General features: G+C 42.4%; 1 pseudogene; it reads right to left on the bottom strand.

Moving 5' to 3' along the window:
- Nucleotides 1-2,417: 2,417 nt before the first annotated feature.
- Nucleotides 2,418-3,704, bottom strand: LOC129654234 (C4b-binding protein alpha chain-like; annotated as a pseudogene).
- Between the last annotated feature and the right edge of the window lie 9,695 nt (nt 3,705-13,399).

Here is a 13,399-nt window from a genome sequence, read left to right as displayed (position 1 = left end):
GCGTTCTTTCTTCAGAGTGACTAAGTTAATCAGAAAAGCTCAAAACAGAGTAACACTGAGATAGAAAAGGAAATAACCTGACTTTTTATAAATCTTTTTGCAAGGTTGAATTCTTGTTTTCCTTCTGTTGCTTCTATAATTATAATTATGTGTAATTAACTTAGAACTAACAAATGAAAAGATTGTGGCATAATTCACATACGTGTGAAAAGGTCCTCACAGTGCCCTGAGTAGAGACAGCAGGGGAGACAGAGGAGCCTCGGGCTTCAGAGATGCCTCTGAGTCTTCTCAATAGCTTGGCTCCCAGACTTGGAATGGATAGCCCTTTGATTATTTGAGTACATTCATGGATTTTTGGATATGAACTCCCTGAAACTAGGGAAAGACAGATTGCTAAAATGCTTTTCTTAATAAAGAGAAATGGGGTTCTGGGGCAGTGAGAACAAGAACGCATGAAATGCGAGAAGGAATGATTTGAAAAGGGAAAGCATTAGACCAGAAAAGCCTGGGGGCTGGCAGGGTCATGCAGAGTCAGCCAGAAGAGGTTCCTGGTGGCAGGGGAAGGCAACAGTTTTTTAAGATCACAGTTATGTAATATTCAATATGAAAGTCCAGTCTATGTAGCCATACAGACATCCCTCTGTTAATTCTAAAATGTTAGTAAAAGTCTGCTATGCAACTTTCTTATGTGACTGGTATTTTGAAGAAATCAAAGAAAAGAGACATGTTCTCTATAATTGATCAAGATGCAGTAGTGAACCAGAGGCTAGTCACAGTAGCTAAATATGAGTGAGAATGATATTTGGGGAGGCAAAAAATTGGAAGAAGAGGTGACCATCAGAAATTATAAGGCTTCCAAGAATATCCAAAGCTGTAAGAGAGACATGTGTGGGATAAGCATTGAAAGTTCCACCCAGGCCCTCAGACCCTTTGCCCATTTCTGTATTCTCCTCTGCAGGCTTCTGTGTGCTCTGATTTCTTAGGGTCTTACCTCCTACTCTTTGGGGAGGACTTGCCGCAGTCTGCTATCCAGCTCTGAAGTCACACACAGAGAGTTGGATGCCCTGGAGGCTTGTGTGTCCACAGAATGTCCCTCCACCAATAACTGACTGATATAGCAGAATGAAAGCCCAGTTTCTTTACCTGGAATTGGGACAGAATATACACAAACTTAGAGTCCAGGATTCCCTTTTGGGTTAAGGTTAAGCCATCCTCCATATGACTTTGCCTAGTTGCCCTACTAGGTGCCTTCTCTGTTCCATCCTGCTTGTGCTTAGTCTCTCAGTCCCGTCTGACTCATTGCAACCCCATAGACTCTAGCCCACCAGGCTCCTCTGTCCATGGGATTCTCCAGGCAAGAATACTGGAGTGAGTTGCAGTGCCCTCCTCCTGGGGATCTTCCCAACCCAGGGATCAGACACAGGTCTCCTGCATCATAGGCAGATTCTTTACTGTCTGAGCCACCAAGGAAGCCCATAAATGCTGGAGTGGGTACTCTACCCCTTCTCCAAGTGATCTGCCCAACCCAGGAATCATACCCAGGTCTCCTGCATTATAGGCAGATTCTTTTACCAGCTGAGCCACAAGGGAAGCCCCTTCCATCCTGCTTACTCTACTCCTTTTCCTATTTCTCCTTGGAGAACTTGGAGAAGTTCCTTAATAAATCACTTGCACATAAATTCTTTTCTTGGGATCTGCTTCTGGAGAACCTGTCTTAAAAGAAACACTAAAGCTATTTTAACTGAAATATTAAAGAGTGATCACACTAGATTGGAAGATTTGGGCATGCCCAAGAGGAATACTTAGGTTGCATACAGACTTTCAAAAGTGCTCAAGTTGGTTATTATTGAATGCCAAGCAGAACCAAGTGTACATTAAATATAAAGAGGAACTGAGAAGTTGTTCCAGAGAAAACATTGGGGATCAACAGAGAGAGAGAGAAAGCAGAAGACAGAGGAAGATGTGCTATTTGATCTGGGCACTGAAGAATGAGTAGGAAGTGAAAGTGTAGTATAAGTACATCTCTCATATGAGGTGCTAGTATGTAAAATAGAAAAGAATGTTAACCAGAGAAACATTAGGAAGTGATTGATATAGATCCTTAATTTCTCATTACAAGAGAATAAAAGTAAAAACAAAGACACTGGACTCTTGATAGGTGATTATTTATTTCTGCCATATGATCAAAGCCAGGGAAACAGAAGTTTAAGATGAGAGAGAATATCAACCACCAATAGTTCCACACTATCAGTGGCATCAAAAAATATCAAAGATCTTTCAAATACAGGTATTTTTTTCAGTAAATAATAGCACTGAAGGAATGGTAGAGTTGCTAATGAGAAAAATGTACCCAATTCTCTATTTTTAAAGGGAAGGGAAGGGAAAGAGATGTACTGATTTTTAACAGGTGCTCAACTTCAAGTCTGTTCATCCAGTCCTTCAATCTCCAGAGACAGTTTATATACCTCCAGGGCCATTTTTACATCCTCAGGACTTGGGAGACACTGCATGAGTTTCCTCCCTGTGAGCACTTGCTCACAGCCCATGCAAACTTCCTGAAAGAGATAAAGGATGGTTTGAAAGGTTTCTTTCCAAACTGAAAGTATGTTTCCTTCAGGATGCCTACCAATGGCAGTAAAGTTGGAATATCAAGACCCTCCATAGCACTGATGCAAAAAATCAAAAGATACTTTGTACATCTCAGCAAAGTATTCATCCTAAGATCTGACCAGCACTGCTCTTAAAACAGCAGTGAAATGATCTAAACAGAGAAGAAACGGCACTGCCAAAGATATCCAGGGAACTTCTTCAGGATCAGCTGAAGGGATGGACCTGATGTCTATGCAAAATCACAACATCTGTGGCAGAAATACCTGTACCTATGGAACCCTCCTATCTAGGGGCTTTGTCCATCTTGCTATAAAATAAGGGAATTAGAATTTGCCTTAAGAGCTCAACATGTACTTTGAGAGTAAAAGTGCTGATGCTGAAATTGATTTAAACAGCTCAGAAATGAGTCCTGATACAAGTCAAACCTCATCAGTGTCAGCTGGGACAGTGCTCTGGAGCAGGTTACCATTCATAGAATGTGATAGAACACCTGAGGTGTGCCATTTACCCACTCACACTTGGGCACCTCTGGGTACCATGTTCCATTCTCTGAGCAGATGATATTTGGAGAGCCGACCGTACAAAAGCCAGAGTCACATGGACAGTGACGTTTTCAGGCTCAACATACTGATCCTTTTCCACAGAAAAAGTTTCATCTTCTACCTCTGGATTCAGACAGAAAGCTGTAATAGAAAGACAAATGTGATCATTTTGTGATTCTCAGAATAAGATCATACAGTAGTAAAGAATATTGGCGGAATGAGAAACACTAATAATAAATTATGCCTGCATGCTGAGAGTTGCTCTTTAACTGCATGTATTGTATTATTATAACAATAAAATTAATAATTATAATATTAATGTTATTGTATACATATCATTGCTGGAGAGAAAAATTAGGTAAATGCTGGCTCTGGCTGAGTGGAAACCATACTGTCAGAATATACACAATGGTCCTACTATCTTAGCAAGGGCCATTCAGTAAAGTGGAGTTACCTTTACACTGAGGCCCTGGAGATGACCAATGTGAATTTCTTCAGGTGATTTTTTTCTTCTCCATCCAAAATATATCCTTCATCACATTTATCCTGCATCACAGTAGTAAAGGATAAAAATGAACTCACATCTTCATAGGATCCATGTGCGATACTAAGAAACACGCTGCAGTCTTGAATGGGGAAAGAGAAGGGTAGATGAGAATGAGCTAGTTTAAACAGCTATTCAGAAGAAGGGACTCTTCCAATTTTAGAGAACAAGGTCATTAAATTATATTACTGAGGTATGTTTCATGTCCTTAAGAAAATCACTATGTCCGTGCTAAGTCGCTTCAGTTGTGTCTGACTCTTTGTGACACTGTGGAAAGTAGCCTACCAGGCTCCTCTGTCCATGGAATTCTCCAGGCAAGAACACTAGAGTGGGTTGCCATGCCCTCCTCCAGGGGATTTTCTCAATCCAGGTATTAAACTATGTCTCCAGTGGCTCCTGCACTGCAGGTGGATTCTTTACCTTTTCGGGGAAGCCCGAAAAAATCACTAGGAATGATTCAAACCATTAGAGCAAAGGAAACACAACCTTCAGTTCAGTTCATTCATTCAGTCATGTCCAGCTCTTTGCAACCCCATGGACTACAGCACACAAGACTTCCTTGTCCCTCACCACCTCTCAGACTTTACTCCAACTCATGTCCATTGAGTCAGTGATGCCATCCAACCATCTCATTCTCTGTCGTCCCCTTCTCCTCCCACCTTCAATCTTTCCCAACATCAGGGTCTTTTCCAATGAGTCAGTTCTTCGCATCAAGTGGTCAAAGTATTGGAGTTTTAGCTTCAGCATCAGTCCTTAGACTGATTTCCTTTAGGATGGACTGGTTGGATCTTCTTGCTGTCCAAGAGACTCTCAAGAGTCATCTCCAATGCCACAGTTCAAAAGCATCAATTCTTCGGAGTTCAGCTTTCTTTATAGTCCAACTCTCACATCCATACATGACTACTGGAAAAACCATAGCTCTGACTAGACTGAACTTTATTGGCAAAGTAATGTCTCTGCTTTTTAACATGCTGCCTAGGTTGGTCATAACTTTTCCTCCAAGGAGCAAGTGTCTTAATTTCATGGCTACAGTCACCATCTGCAGTAATTTTGGAGTTCCCCAAAATAAAGTCTCTCACTGTTTCCATTGTTTCCCGACCTATTTGTCATGAAGTGATGGGATCAGATGCCATGATCTTAGTTTTCCAAATCTTGAGTTTTAAGCCAACTTTTTCACTCTCCTCTTTCACTTTCATCAAGAGGCTCTTTAGTTCTTTTTTGCTTTCTGCCATAAGAGTGGTGTCATCTGCATATGTGAGGTTATTGATATTTCTCCTAGCAATCTTGATTCCAGCTTGTGCTTCTTCCAGCCCAGCGTTTCTCATGATGTACTCTGCATAGAAGTTAAATAAGCAGGGTGACAATATACAGCCTTGACATACTCCTTTTCCTATTTGGAACCAGTCTGTTGTTCCATGTCCAGTTCTAACTGTTGCTTCCTGACCTGCATATAGGTTTCTCAAGAGGCAGGTCAGATGGTCTTGTATTCCTATTTCTTTCAGAATTTTCCACAGTTTATTGTGATCCACACAGTCAAAGGCTTTGGCATAGTCAATAAAGCAGAAATAGATGTTTTTCTGGAACTCTCTTGCTTTTTCCATGATACAGTAGATGTTATCAATTTGATCTCTGGTTCCTCTGCCTTTCTAAAACCAGCTTGAACATCTGGAAGTTCATGGTTCACGTATTGCTGAAGCCTGGCTTGGAGAATTTTGAGCATTACTTTATGGGTGTTGGCATGTAAAGCCGTGCCAGGGTCCAGCCCCGGTGGATCCAGGGAATTCGAAGGGAGACGGCTTCGGGGATCAGGATACGATAGAATTTAAGATACAAAGAGTGGTTAAATAGGGATAGCTCAGCGAAGAAATTCAGTGAAGAAAAAGGCTGAATAACTTGGTTTACGTGGAAAGCCAATAAAACACCAAAACAAGGAGTTTGTGTCACCTACATAGGCCGCAGGCGTCCTCCCATTCTCCCGAAGGAGAGGCGACACTAAGGCCTCCCCAGTCAGATCTTAGAAGCCCAGGCAAAATTAGTAGGCTTGATGAGCCTCCACATTCCAGGTGGGAATTCAGCCAGAAGGTGAGAGAAAGAACGGCATGGGGAGACCAAGCTTCGGTGAACAAGGCCTGCACTTTATTTTCCAAAGTAGTTTTTATACCTTAAGTTGTGCATAGAGGATAATGGGGGAAGGGGTAGAGTCAGCGGTAAGCCAGGCTTTCTTCCTGCAAATTTATCATATGCAAAAGTTTAGGTGATTTACATCATCTTCTGGCCAGGAGGCCTGTTAACATTTTATGACCCTTTCTTCAGAAAACTTATTTTTCTCTAAAGGTGATTATTCTAAAGTCAGGCGCCACCCTCCAAAAGCATTAGATAAAGTTGCATTTTTATAGGGCAAAAGTGTGGTGGGCTATAACAAGAAAAGAATTAACTCAAGGGTCCAAGGTTACAAATATTAAAGCTATTATCTACATTCCTATATACCAATTATATTAATCAATACACTCCCAGGGACACAGTAGGTAAGGAATATGGAAACTTAGCAGCAAACATTGGCCCAAGAAGTGAAAACCCCTTCACCAATACAATTTCTTTTTTTTTTATTTTATTTTATTTTTAAACTTTACATAACTGTATTAGTTTTGCCAAATATCAAAATGAATTTCTAATCAATCTTTTAACTGCTCAAAGGAATCTGTATTTAGACAGTTTAGAACATCTCATGTATCTCATGGTTGGGAGGCTCTGAACAATCACATGTGGCCGGAAGAATCTGTTCAGGCAGGCTAGAAAACTTCCAAAGGAGTTTGTGAACTAAAACACTCTTGTCATGCCCAGGAACTTTATTAACTGGAGCTCTAAGTTAACTCCTTCTCCGAGAGAGGTGGTGGGGGACAGCCCCCCGTAAAGTCAGAGGTGTAGGTGAGAGCACAAAGCAGTAAAGTAGGCAGACTCTGGTTTTGGGGGAGGATGCTCAAGAATTTCCAGGGGGACTCCTGAGGCTTGATCCCGCCTTTGCGTATGCCGAGCCTCCTTCCTCATGACTCTTGCCACGGGCGGAGTTCCTCACGCTGGCTCCCGGCAAAGCAGAACAACATAAATTGTGTCCTTTGACCAGAGTAACCAAATCCTCATCCAGACCTTCTAAAAAGGTGGAGTTAAGCAAGAATCATTTTGGTGATTAGAGAATGATTCAGGTGTCAAGCCTGAATATTGCGAAAAGTCCCCCCCGCCCAATCTCCCATAATAGCCTGGATCTATTCATTCAATCCTTGCTTGCATTGTTGAATCATTGTCCACTTTATCGTTTTTGAAGAAAGTGCTGGGAGAGGTTTGAGCAATTTTCGAGCTCTTTCCGTCAGTACAAATCTCTGGACTATGTGATTCAAAGTCCATTAAGGGGCATTTCCACACTGCTTTCTATATTCATTCCCTTGCTTTACTTTCAGAAACTAACAGCTGTATTAGTTTATATCTATCTGTAAACCCAGACTTGTAGGCCTGGATGGTTAATTAAAATTCTTTAGTAAATCCCAAAGGATCCTGACTTGGACTGGGAAATTCCTTGGCTAAGGCCTTAAATTCTGTTCGAGTCCAAGTGTATAGACTAGAACCGAGGATGATACATTTCTCCCTGCAATAGTTTCCCTACAAGGAAGCTATAATCAGTTCTGGCTTTTTGTATTTAATCCTCCTTTGCTGGGAAAAAGGGAGCAGCAGGAGGTGGAAGAGTTGGAAGAGAAAAAGGCATCTGGGCCAGGCAGTTCAGATAGAAGAGGATTCACAGAAGGAGCAGAGGGAGAGGCAGTGTTAGGGCTAGCCACCTGTTTTAGTTCTGACACAGTTTCAAGCAATTTCTAGTTGGAATCCTGCAAAGAAGTTACATTATTGTTTCCTCTTTTAGAAGCTTCTAGATGCCAAAGTAAACATTCCATTCAGTCTGCTTGATTTTACAACCAGCTTTTTCTAACTGTGCATGTCAAAATAACAATTTTGGAATATCAAAAGTCCTCCAGTTTGGCCATTTTAGATAAAGATCTCCTTTAGTGTAATTTCCCCAATTTGGTATGTAGTTTCAAGTACAAGTCTTGTAGCACTAGATGGAGTGTTAGAGTCTGCTTTCTCATGTTCCTTGTTTCTGTTTGACAGGCTCTATTTCCCATTTTTGGTTGAATTTGTCATAGATGAAATTCACTAGTGAGATTGTGTGGTGGGCCAGTGTGCTCTCTGTGAGCTTAACTCCTCTTGGGGTCACCCCAGAGCTGCTTCAGCCCTCTTACGTGTCTCAGTACCTCCCTTCAGCAGTTCAAGACCACCACAGGTTCTCAGGTCACCAAATGACCAATTCTTTTTTTTTTTTTTTTACTTAATTTCTATTTATTTATTTATTTTAATTGGAGGCTAATTACTTTACAATATTGTGGTTGCTTCTGCCATACATCAACATTAATCAGCATTAGGTATACATATGTCCCCTCCCTCTTGAACCACCCCACCACCCCACCACCACCACCACTACCTCCTGCCCCATCCTACTCTTCTAGGTTGTCCCAGAGCTTTGGGTTTCCTGTGTCACACATCAAACTCCCACTGGCTATCTATTTTACACATGGTAATGTATATGTTTCAATGCTATTTTCCCAAATCATCCCACCTTCTCCTTCCCACACTGTGTTCAAAATGTCTGTGTCTCCTTTGCTGCCCTGCAGCCATGAAATTAAAAGATGCTTACTCCTTGGAAGGAAAGTTATAACCAACCTAGATAGCATATTCAAAAGCAGAGACATTACTTTGCCAACAAAGGTCCGTCTAGTCAAGGCTATGGTTTTTCCTGTGGTCATGTATGGATGTGAGAGTTGGACTGTGAAGAAAGCTGAGTGCCGAAGAATTGATGCTTTTGAACTATGGTGTTGGAGAAGACTCTTGAGAGTCCCTTGGACTGCAGGGAGATCCAACCAGTCCATTCTGAAGGAGATCAGCCCTGGGATTTCTTTGGAAGGAATGATGCTAAAGCTGAAACTCCAGTACTTTGGCCACCTCATGCGAAGAGTTGACTCATTGGAAAAGACTCTGATGCTGGGAGGGATTTCGGGCAGGAGGAGAAGGGGACGACAGAGGATGAGATGGCTGGATGGCATCACTGACTCGATGGACGTGAGTCTGAGTGAACTCTGAGAGTTGGTGATGGACAGGGAGGCCTGGCGTGCTGCGATTCATGGGGTCACAAAGAGTCGGACACGACTGAGCAACTGAACTGAACTGTACTGAACTGAAGTAGGATCATCAGTACTATCTTTCTAGATTCCATATATATGTATTAATATACAACATTTGTCTTTTTCTTTCCGACTTGCTTCACTTTGTATAATAGGCTGTAGGTCATTTGAACTGACTCAAATGTGTTCCCTTTTTATAGCTGAGTAATATTCCATTGCCTGGAGGAGGCATGGCAACCCACTCCAGTATTCTTGCCTGGAGAATCCTATGGACATAAGAGCCTGGTGTGTTATGGTCCATAATGTCACAAAGAGTTGGACATGACTGAAGTGACTTGGCGGCAGCAGCAATATTCCACTGTGTATGTGTACAACAACTTCGTTATCTGAATGGCCAATTCTTATCTGTGACCCCTGGATAGCAAGTGTTTTAATTAATCAGTGGGTTTCCCTGTAGGAGCACTGCATGATATGATGACTTGGCCTCCACCACTCCCGTAAATTTTTCAGTCACTTGAGAAAACCATAACTGGCTAGGAAGAGTCTTGTTCCTTTTCTTCAGAGCAAAGCTCTCATTAATATCTTCACCTTTATCCCATAAAACTTTATTAAGGCAGCTGGATTGAGAAAAATCATCAGATCAGGAAAAGCATCTTACCTAACTACTCAGCACATACCACTCAGTCTTCTATGACTGAGCAACCTTGATATCTTTCAACTGAGCCCTGGGTACTCCTCAGTATCTTTCAGCCAGACCTCCCTGGTATCTTTCAGCCAGCCCCCCACCCAAGTATCTTTCAATTGGGTGGTAATTCCTCTGTATTTTCAACTGAGCCCCATTCAATGTCTAGGCCATAAGTGGGTATGCCCTAGTATATTTCAACTGCCACCCTCCAGTATCTTTCAACTGGGAGCGGGCAGGCAACCTGCTCCACTGCCAAATAAAACTCAGGATCATCAACAAATATGCTAGATCTGAGAACCAGAAGAGACTTACCAAATTCATCTGGACTCTCTGAGGAGATGGATGGGTACCAGGGGCTGCTGCTGGTACCAAAGCTCCAGATACTCATAGAGTTCAGGTCACTTCATCAGTCATTATAACCGTTGACTTTAAAAATATGCACAATATGAGAATAGTGAGTTAAGCTTTCTTTGGGGCAATATGAGGACTGCAGCCTGGGAGACAGAAGCTCCAGTAGCTCTGAGAAACTGTTGCATAGAGGTAGGAGGGAAGGATAGTATATATGTGATTTTGGTAAAGGGGGAGTACATGAAATCAAGCATGTTTTTTAAGAAACTTTCTGCTTGTCTTGTGAAGCCTCTTCTAATCATGAGAAGCAGTAGTCACCATGAAGGATTTTAGTGTTATTCTAGATACGAGGAAATACAAGAATTGGACTCATAAAATTTTATGCAAAGATGGACACAATAAAGGACAGAATAAAGGTCCATACCATGGACCTGACAGAAGCACAATATATTAAGAAGAGGTGGCAAGAATACACAGAAGAACTATACAAAATAGATCTTCATGACCCAGATAACCACGATGGTGTAATCATTCACCTAAAGCCAGACATCCTGGAATGTGAAGTCAAGTGGGCTTAAGGAAGCATTCACTACAAACAAAGCTAGTGGAGGTGATGGAATTCCAGCTGAGCTATTTAAGGTCCTAAAAGATGATGCTGTAAAAGGGCTTCACTCGATATGCCAGCAAATTTGGAAAAATCAGCAGTGGCCCCAGGACAGAAAAAGGTCAGTTTTCATTCCAATCCCAAAGAAAGGCAATGCCAAAGAATGTTCAAACTACCACACCATTGCACTCATCTCCTATCCTAGCCAAGTAATGCTCAAAATTCTCTAAGCCAGATTACAACAGTACACAAACCGTGAACTTCCAGATGTTCAAGCTGGATTTAGAAAAGGCAGAGGAACCAGAAATCAAACTGCCAACATTTGTTGGATCATCAAAAAAAGCAAGAGAATTTCAGAAAAACATCTACTTCTGCTTTATTAACTATGCCAAAGCCTTTGACTGTGTGAATCACACACAACAAACTATGGAAAATTCTTCAAAAGATGGGAATACCAGACCACCTGACCTGCCTCCTTAGAAATCTGTATGCAGGTCAAGAGACAACAGTTAGAAATGGACATGGAACAACAGACTGGTTCCAAATCAGGAAAGGAGTACATCAAGGCTGTATATTGTCACCCTGTTTATTTAGCTTATATGCAAAGTATATCATGCAAAATGCCAGGCTGGATGAAGCACAAGCTGGAATGAAGATTGCCAGGAGAAATATCAATAACCTCAGATGTGCAGATGACACCACCCTTATGGCAGAAGGCAAAGAAGAACTAAAGAGCCTCTTAATGAAAGTGAAAGAGGAGAGTGAAACAGTTGGCTTAAAACTCAAGATTTGGAAAACTAAGATCATGGCATCTGGTCCCATCACTTCATGGCAAATAGATGGGGAAATAATGAAAACAGTGAGAGACTTTATTTTGGGGGCTCCAAAATCACTGCAGATAGTGACTGCAGCCATAAAATTAAAAGACTCTTGCTCCTTGGAAGAAAAGCCATGTCCAACCTAGGCAGCATATTAAAAAGCAGAGACATTACTTTGCCAATAAAGGTCAGTCTAGTCAAAGCTATGGTTTTCCCAGGGCTGCTGCCAAGTCACTTCAGTCGTGTCCGACTCTCTGCAACCCCATAGATGGCAGCCCACCAGGCTCCCCTGTCCCCGGGATTCTCCAGGCAAGAACACTGGAGTGTGTTGCCATTTCCTTCTCCAATGCATGAAAGTGAAAAGTGAAAGTGAAGTTGCTCAGTCATGTCCGACTCGTAGCGACCCCTTGGACTGCAGCCTACCAGGCTCTTCTGTGCATGGGATTTTCCAGGCAAGAGTACTAGAGTGGGGTGCCATCGCCTTCTCTGAGTTTTCCCAATAGTCATGCACGGATGTGAGAGTTGGGCTATAAAGAAAGCTGAGCATTGAAAATTTATGCTTTTGAACTGCGGTGTTGGAGAAGACTCTTAAGAGTCCCTTGGACAGCAAGGAGATCCAACCAGTCAATCCTAAAAGAAAGCCGTCCTGAATATTCATTGAAAGGACTGATGTTGAAGCTGAAACTCCAATACTTTGGCCACCTAATGTGAAGAACTAACTCATTTGAAAAGATCCTGATGCTGAGAAAGACTGAAGGTGGGAAGAGAAGGGAACGACAGAGGATGAGATGGGTGGATGGCATCACCAACTCGATGGACATGAGTTTGAGTAAGTTCTGGGATTGATGATGGACAGGGAAGCCTGGCATGCTGCATTCCATGGGGTCACAAGGGTTCGGACATGACTGAGCAACTAAACTGAACTGAACAAGAACTGGACTCATAAAATCAGCTCCTCAGAATATCTAACTATCTGAAGACCTGCCCTGCCAGTTTTCTGGGAGCACAGAGTGCCTCATTTCATTTCTGTTCACCACTCTGTTCTCCTTCATAGGGGTGTTGGAAGTAAGCAACTATAGCAGCATATGATTTAATCCTGGTAGAGGTAGATGGCAAGTGCCTATGGCAAGTGCCAGCTTGTGGTTGACAAGATCGATGGAAAAAATGAAGTCAGGAATTCACTAATACAGGTATAGTTGATTGATTGCAAGCAAAAGTACCAAGGTAAAGCAGGAAGAAGGGTAGACTTTTCAACAAATGGTACCAGAGCAATTGGCCATTCATATGCAAAAAAAAAAAAAAAAATGAAAGTTTGACTCCTAACTTTTACCATATGCAAATATTATTTCAAAATGGGTCATAGACATAAATATAAAACTAAGTTGCGAACTACTGCTGCTGCTGCTGCTGCTGCTAAGTCACTTCAGTCGTGTCCGACTCTGTGCGACCCCATAGACGGCAGCCCACCAGGCTCCCCCGTCCCTGGGATTCACCAGGCAAGAATACTGGAGTGGGTTGCCATTTCCTTCTCCAATGCATGAAACTGAAAAGCGAAATTGAAGTCGCTCAGTCGTGTCCGACTCTTAGCGACCCCATGGACTGCGGCCCACCAGGGTCCTCCATCCATGGGATTTTCCAGGCAAGAGTACTGGAGTGGGGTGCCATTGCCTCTCCGTGAGAACTACTAGCTAGTATAATATGCATTCATTCCTCTATTTATATACCAGGGTCTAATCTTTGTTATAGAACACTATCTCTAACACATACTTGCCTGAACCACAGTCACTTAACTCCTTGCAATGAGTTAATGCTAACTCAGATTTTAATGTATCATCTCAGTTTTATAAAGCAGTGGTCCCCGGCTTCCTTCCCCACACACCCCACCCCCAGGTCACACAGCAGGAGGTGAGCAACAGGTGAACAGCAGGCAAGCAAGGGAAGCTTCTTCTGCTCCCCACTGGTCACGTTACCTGAACTGTCCCTGCCTCCCATCACCCCCCCACCATAGAAAAATTGCTTTCCACAAAAC

This window comes from Bubalus kerabau, chromosome 5 (assembly GCF_029407905.1).
Source record: "Bubalus kerabau isolate K-KA32 ecotype Philippines breed swamp buffalo chromosome 5, PCC_UOA_SB_1v2, whole genome shotgun sequence".
Classification (NCBI taxonomy): Eukaryota; Metazoa; Chordata; class Mammalia; order Artiodactyla; family Bovidae; genus Bubalus; species Bubalus kerabau.
This window is presented reverse-complemented; position numbering and strand designations above follow the sequence as displayed.